The sequence below is a fragment of the Elephantulus edwardii genome, unplaced genomic scaffold (genome assembly GCF_000299155.1).
Source record: "Elephantulus edwardii isolate Elephantulus edwardi_28Jun2011 unplaced genomic scaffold, EleEdw1.0 scaffold00151, whole genome shotgun sequence".
In the NCBI taxonomy this organism is placed as follows: domain Eukaryota; kingdom Metazoa; phylum Chordata; class Mammalia; order Macroscelidea; family Macroscelididae; genus Elephantulus; species Elephantulus edwardii.
Window position 1 is genome coordinate 2174698 of NW_006399901.1, and position 7717 is coordinate 2182414.

A 7717-nucleotide genomic window follows, 5' to 3' on the forward strand; every position below is an offset into this window, starting at 1 on the left:
TTCTTGGGATTTCTCAGTATCCTGAGAAGTTGTGCAGTAAATGAATATGATGAACCTCGTTTAGTCCAGTAACGCTTGAGAAGAACAAGCACATATTTACCAATTCTGATAGAGACTAGATGCCTGAAGCCTGGGCCCGATGGGCCACATGTGACCCCACTTGTCTGCTTTTGCGAGGCCTGTGAGCTAAGAAAGATTTTTACGTGTTTTGTTTTGTTGTTTTTATTGGTGGAGAGTAAACTCAAAGTGTAAGATTTCATTTCAAAAGAGCAATAATTATACACGAAGATTTTAGGAAATTCAAGTATCAGGGTCTATAAATAGTTTTATTGGAACACAACCACTGTCATTCATTTGCATGGTGTCTTTGAATTCTTTAATATTTAGAACAGCAGAGTGGAGTAGTTGTCACAAAGTCCATGTGGCCCACAGAGTCCAAAGTATTTGCTAAATGACTCTTTACATGGCAGGGGGGAAGGATAACTTCTGATCTGTATTAGGGTCAATTTCAAGTCTTTATTTTTAAATAATTGTAGACAAAAATGTTGGAAAAATAGTACATAAGCTTCTTATATACCTTTACCCCAGTTTTTTTCTACTATTAGCCATAAAAAAATTATCCAAACAAGAAAATTAATATTAATGCAACACTATAAATACTTGGTAGATCTATTCTGATTTTCCTGTTTATGTCATTTGTGTCCTTTTCTTGTCCCAGCGCCCAGTCGAAAGCCTGCATTGCACTTACTGATTCTCTTTAATTTGTTCCAATTTAGAACAGTTCCTCAATCTTTTCTCTTCCCTCCTTGACTAAATTTTTTTTAGAGGTGTGTGTGTGTGTGTGTGTGTGTGTGTGTGTGTGTGTGTACTGTCAAATCGGATCAGACTGGTACAGGAGGAGATTGTTCCTCTTTCTCCAGCAGAGCATCTGGTGGATTCAAACCATACGCCTCTGGGATTGCAGTGTTGACTAATTTCTAAGAAGACTGTTGGTTGTTTTGCAGTCTTTCTGTTTTTTAAAATAAAGGTATAATTCTGATGTTGTAAGAGTTACCATTTTACAGTTTATAATTAATTGGTTTTTAGTGTATTCACAAGATTGTGCCACCATTACCACCTAATTTCAGAACATTTTCATTAACCCCCTCCCAAAATGTCTATTAACAGTCACTTCCTATTCTTCCCTCCCTTTATCCACTAATCTACCTTATGTTTCTCTGAAATTTGCCTGTTATGGATGTTCCATCTAAATGGATCCATATAGTTTGGGTTGTTTCTACCTTTGGACTGTTAAAAAAAAGTGCTGCTGTGTTGTGAGGAGGGACAGGTCCTTTGAGAGGGACATCATGCTTGGGAGGGTGGAGGGATGGCGCAGGAGGGGAAGACCCTCTATGAGGTGGGTTGATTCAGTGACTGGGGTAATCGGGATGGGTGTGTCAGAGGCAATGCGATTGGCACAGTATAGAGCAGGGTTTAGAGCTGTTGTACATAGGGTCACTATGAGTCACAAGTGACTCGATGGCACATAACACAACAACATAAATGTTCATGCACAAGTTTTGTTTGGACGTAAGCTTTCCTTGGTTACATATCTAGGAACTGAATTCTGCATCCCAGTGACAACTCTGTGTTAAACTTTTTGAGGAACCACTTAACTGTTTTGTACAGTGTCTGCACAACTTGACACCATCACTAGCAGTAGATGAGGATATGGAATGCTTGGACTGGTCTTACACTGCTGCTCATGGTGGCGGAGCCCCCTGCGAGTGTACCCAGGCCTCCCTTGACCCCACAGCTTTGGTTATAATCAAACGAGTCTTGGACATATACTTAAAAAATAAGCAAACTGTAACTTTAATTGTGAGTTATATGTGCTCATATTAGACATTTTGAAAAATATAGAACAGCCTTTCCCCCACCCCCAAGTACAGACACATCTGATTTTTCTAGCTCCAGTATCCAAAGAGAGCCTTAATTATATTTGTTTTATTTCCTTCCTATCCCCTCTGCTCCCCATCAGTAAGTAGTATGCACAAGAGAGAAACAGCAGCAGCAGGTCCAGGCATCAGGTAGGATCACATGGTAGACTTTCCAGCCGTGGAGTGAGAGGGCTGAGGGCCTTTGCCAGGAAGCTTCTTGGTAGAAAGCAGTGCCTTTTAGGCACTTACTAGAAGAGCTAAAGGGCTTTGTCACTCTTGCTTAAGTAGAACAGAGGTCTACAGCTTAGGGGCCAAGAGTCTAAGGAAGAGGCTTGCAAAAGAGTTTGAAAAACTGTCTAGACCCAAGAACTTGCATCTGATTTATTTTCTGATCCTGAATTCTATATCTCAGTATTATCAGTGGGTTCTGTATGGCCATTGCAATGAATTTTGAACCCAGAAGTAAAGTGCCTTGAGGAAGGGTGGCTAGTGTCAGAATTGATCTGAAGTTGAAAGATGGAAGTATTTTGGACCTTCGCCTCCTAGGAATCTGCTTTAGGCTGATACTAATGGTGATCCTTTCCTGAAGTTAGAGGACCTCTGATGCCCATCATGCCATTTCTACAACATGTGATGATCAGAAGCAGAAATTCCATGATCATTGTACCTGCTTCTTTGAAAATGGCCTAGGGAACTGGCCGGCAGTTCCTTCTTAGGCCTAGTCAAACAAGGTTGACTCTATTATAGTCTCTATGGTACCTGACCATTCATTATCCACTTTCCCAGTTGCTTTTCAGAATTGTCTTATAGTGCGTGCATTGCAGGGGTGATTAAATATTTGACAGCTGTCTGAATATGATAGACCTTGAGCAAATCTGGAGAAGAGTCTCTTGTATTTTTCTTTACAGTTGCCTCTCTGCTCAGGCACTTCATAGTTTGTGATTTTTCTTTTAACAAAACAGACCAGCAAACTTAAAAGCAATTAGATTCTGAGTGGACCACAGACTCCTTGAGCGTGGGAACTGTGTCTGATATATTCTTATTGTTGAACTTGCTGCTTGACCTCTAAATATTTGCAAATTGAACACAATTAATGGAAATAAATAGCTGGAGGCATAAGCCTAATTTGTAGTAAAGATATGTTCTACAATATATTTCAAATGAGTTAGGTGTTAGGTGCCACTATGATAATTCTTTTGTAGCAGCTCTTTGTACCAAAGAAGGAAACACCACCAATTTTGCACCAGCTTCACAATCTCCTGTGTTTACGCCCATTATTGTAGCCTCTATGAGTCCATCTTGCTGGGGGTCTGCTTTTTCGCTGACCTGCTTTATTACGATGGCACAAGATAGAGCAAGGTTGAGAACCCTTGTTTACAGGGTTGCAGTGAGGTGTAGTTGACTCAACGACACGTAACGGTTTACCAGGCTTGATGTCTTTTACAGGGGGTTGAACCTCTCTGATAACATGCCCAATCTATGAGAGATGAGATTTCACCATCTTTACATCTAAGGAACATTCTGGCTGCAATTCTTCCAAGACACGTTTGTTTGTTCTTTTGGCAGTCCATAATATATGCAGTGTTTTCACCAGCACTACAATTCAAGAGCATCAGTTCTTCAGCCTCCATATTTACTGTCCAGCTTTCACATGCATTGAGGCAGTTGAAAATTCCATGACTCAAACGAGGCACACCATGGTCGTTACAGTGACATCTTTACCTTTAACATTTTAAAAAGATATCTGTAGGAGCCCTGCTGGTGTGGTACTTATAATGTGCCAGCCTGCTAATCAAACGGTTGGTATTTCAGTTCTCCTAACAGACACTCTGTAGTTCTCAGCTGAGCAGTCTCTTCCATAAAGATTTATTGCTTCAGACACCCGATACAGGGTCCCTGGGAGTCCACATCCTCTCAGGGGCAGTGGCTTGGTGTTGGCAGCAGATTTCTCCACCATATGAAGAAATTTGATTTTCTGATTGCCACTTCCATGAGTGTTGTAAAATGAAATCTTAATAACTTCAAGCTTCTCTTCATGATGCTATTTATTGTTCTATTGTGAGGGTTTTGTTTTCTTGGTGTTGAGGTACAATCCATATTGAAGGCTGCCATCTTTACGCTTCATCACTAAGTGCTTCAAGCCTTCACATCTGCAGGCAAGGTTGTGTAATCTGCCTGTGCAGATTGTTAATGAGTCTTCCTCCAGGCATGATGCCACATTCTTTTTCACATACTCTAGCTTCTTGGATTGTTTGATCAGCACACAGATTGAATAAGTATGGTACAAGGATACAACCCTGGAGTGCATCTTTATGGATTTTAAACCATGCATTATCCCTATTGGAATGATTATATGTGAATGATTACTGCTTAGTCTGTATCATGTTGACAGTTGAATGACTTCGCATACTCAGTAAGACACAAGTAGATATCTTTTTGGTATTTTATTGCTGTCAGCCAAGATCAATTTGGTGTCAAGCAGTGATATCCCTTGTTTATAACAATGTTAGGTAGTGGTTGTTTTTAGGTGCTGTCAGGTTGCCTGCGACTCATAGAGAACCTGTGTACAATAACCCTAAACCCTGCTCTATCCTGTGCCTATCGTTTTGTCTCTGACATACCTACTCCCATTACCCCAGCCACTGAATCAATCCATCCACCAACCCAAGCATGACATCCCTCCTTGCAACATGCCCAGAGTATGTCAGATGAAGCTTCAGCATCCTTGCCTCCAAAGAGCAGCCATGTCTCACCCTCCCGAGGATGAACTTGTTTGTTCTCCTAGCAGTCAATGGTATAGTCGGAATTCTCCAGCACCACATCTCAAAGGTTTCAATTCTCCTTCTATTAGTTTTCTTATTTTTAAACTAGCTTGGTGTATCTGAATGTTCTTCTCATAGTCCTCTTTTGGACCTCTTCTTCTTTTTTTTTAAATTGTATTATTTTTACGTGTACCATCAAATCAGATCTGACTGGTACAGGAGGAGATTGCCGATTGCCTCCTCCTTCTCCAGCAGACCATCTGGTGGATTTGAACTGCGTACCTCTGGGATTGCAGTGCAGCGTCTTGCCACTAGGCCACCAGAGCTCCCTTATGGACCTCTTCTTAAAGGCCACTAACTGACTCTGATGATGGGCAAGTGACCTAACTACTCTGAGCTTTAACTTCCCCATTCCAGGGGGTGCTAATAATAGTAAGACAGTGGTTGTTGCTGTTGTTGTCATGTGCCATCGAATCTCTTGCGACTCATAGCGACCCAATGTACAAAAGCCCCAAACCAGTGAGCTCTGGTGGCCTAGTGGCAAGAAGCTGCACTGCAATCTCAGAGGTACACAGTTCCAATCCACCAGATGCTCTGCTGCAGAAGGAGGAACAATCTCCTCCTGTATCAGTCAGAACTGATTTGACGGTACACACTAAAAATAATGAAGTAAAATTTTAAAAAAAGAAAAAAAGCCCCAAACCCTGCTCTATCCTGTGCCAATCCGACTGTCTCTGACACACCTACTCCCATTACCCCAGTCACTGAATCAATTCATCTCATTGAGAGTCTTCCTATCTTGTACTGTCCACTACCCTCCCAGACATGATGTCTTTCTCCAAGGACCCGTCCCTCCTTGCAACATGCCCGAAGTATGTCAGACAAAGCTTCAGAATCCTTGCCTTCAACGAGTAGCCCAGTTTTGCCCTCTTCTGGACGAACCTGTTTGTTCTCCTAGCAGTCCATGGTATATTCAACACTCTTCTCCAGCACCACAGCTCAAAGGCATCAATTCTCTTTCTATCCTCCCTAGTCATTGTCCAGCTCTCTGACAAACAGTATGCAATTGTGAAGACTATGGCCTGGATCCAGTGCGCCTTAGTTTCCAGCCCGACGTTGTTGCTCATCAGTACTCCGGAGAGGTCTCTGACAGCTGACTTTCCCAATGCAATTTGTCTCTTGATTTCCTGGTTGCTGGTATTAAGAGTATTGATTATGAAGCCAAGCAAATTAAACCTGTTAACAATCTCCATCTCTTCACCATCCATAATGATCCTGCTAGTTGGCCCAGTGACGAGAATCTTTGTTTTCTTGATGTTGAGCTTCAATCCGTATTGAAGACTGCAGTCCTTGACCTTCTGCAGCAAGCGCTTCAGGTCCTCAGTTTCAGCAAACAGGGTTGTGCCATCTACATAACGCAGGTTGTTGATTAATCTTCCTCAAATCCTGATGCCACATTCCTCCTTGTACAGCCCAGTGTCCCGGGTGATCTGTTCTGCATATAGATTGAAAAGGTATGGAGACAGAATACATCCCTGGCGGACATCAGTAATATAGTAGAGTTCATAAACTTTAGAGGACAGCTTTAAAGATGAAGTAAGATAATCTACATTGAAGGTTGGTCAGAAGGTTAGCTGGTGTTACTTATATTGATAATAAATATGGCAACAAGTGACTGATTTTAACACTTGAGGAGAGAGTCTGATTTTGTCTAGATAGGGTTAATTGCAGCTCCTTCCAAATATTTTCTCAGCACATAAACGTTAAGTTTTGCTGCCTCACCTACTCTGCCGTTCAGAAATGATGCCATTCAGAAAGGGAAGTTGTGACTCATTCATTTAGCAAATTAACCAGGTGCTTGTTGGTTGCATAGCTCTGTGGGGAGAATAAAGAAGCAATATATGCACAGCCAGGAGAGGATAACACTGATGAATGAGACCTTCTAAATATTAAATCCTTGTGTGCATAAAAACTTTTTAGGGTGAAAAGAAAACCTACTGACTGGAAAAAAATTTTTGACAATGCTATCTCCTACAGGAATCTCATAATGAAAGTATACAGAATACTGCAGGACCTCCAGAAGAAAAAGACTGATAACACAATTATGAAATGTGCAGAAGACATGGAAAGAAAGACTTTTCACCAAGGAAGACAGTCAGATAGCCAACAGACACATGAAAAAATGCTCAAAACCACTGACAGTAAGAGAGGTGCAAACCAAAACCACAGTGAGATACCATCTCACCCCAGTAGTAGTGGCAAAGTTTAACAGGACAGCCAACAATAAATGTTGGAAAGGATATAGAGAGATTGGAACTCTCATGCTTTGTTGGTGGAATTGCAAAATGGTACAACCACTCTAAAAGGTAATTTGGCATTTTCTCAAAAAAAAGTTAAAAAAAAAGAGAGATATTAAAAACCAAACAACTGAACATAGAAATTCCACTGCAAGGAATATACCCAGAGGAAATTAGAACTGAGACACAAACAGAGATTTGTACTCCAGTGTTCATGGCAGCATTATTCTCAGTTGCAGCATACTGGAAACAGCCCAATGTCCATCAACAAACAAATGGATGGATTGAGAAATTGTAGTACATTCACATGTTGGGATTCTAGGCATCACTCAGGAGTAATAATTTGGGAAAACAGTATGTAACATTGGAGAAGCTAGAGATCAGTATACTAATGAACTAACTCAGAAGGACAAATACTGCGTAAGACCTTATTGTAAAAACAGAAGGATAACCAGCAAGATGTGTATAAATGTCAAGTGAGGAAGGACACAATGTAAGGAATGATTGTATGAAATACAACATGAATGAAAAAAAATCCACAAGCATTGTGCTCAGAGAGATACCTTACATGAAAAAGGAATGAACATTTACTGAGCACTTAGTCCCTATACTATTTTTTTAATTGGGAAAAACATATTGGGGGTTACAAGGAGGTGAGGGTTGGGGGCAGAAGGGTGAGGATGGGCCAGGATGCAGTTGCAGAGCTGCACAGTTTGGTCAGTGGGGGGAGCAGGTGAAG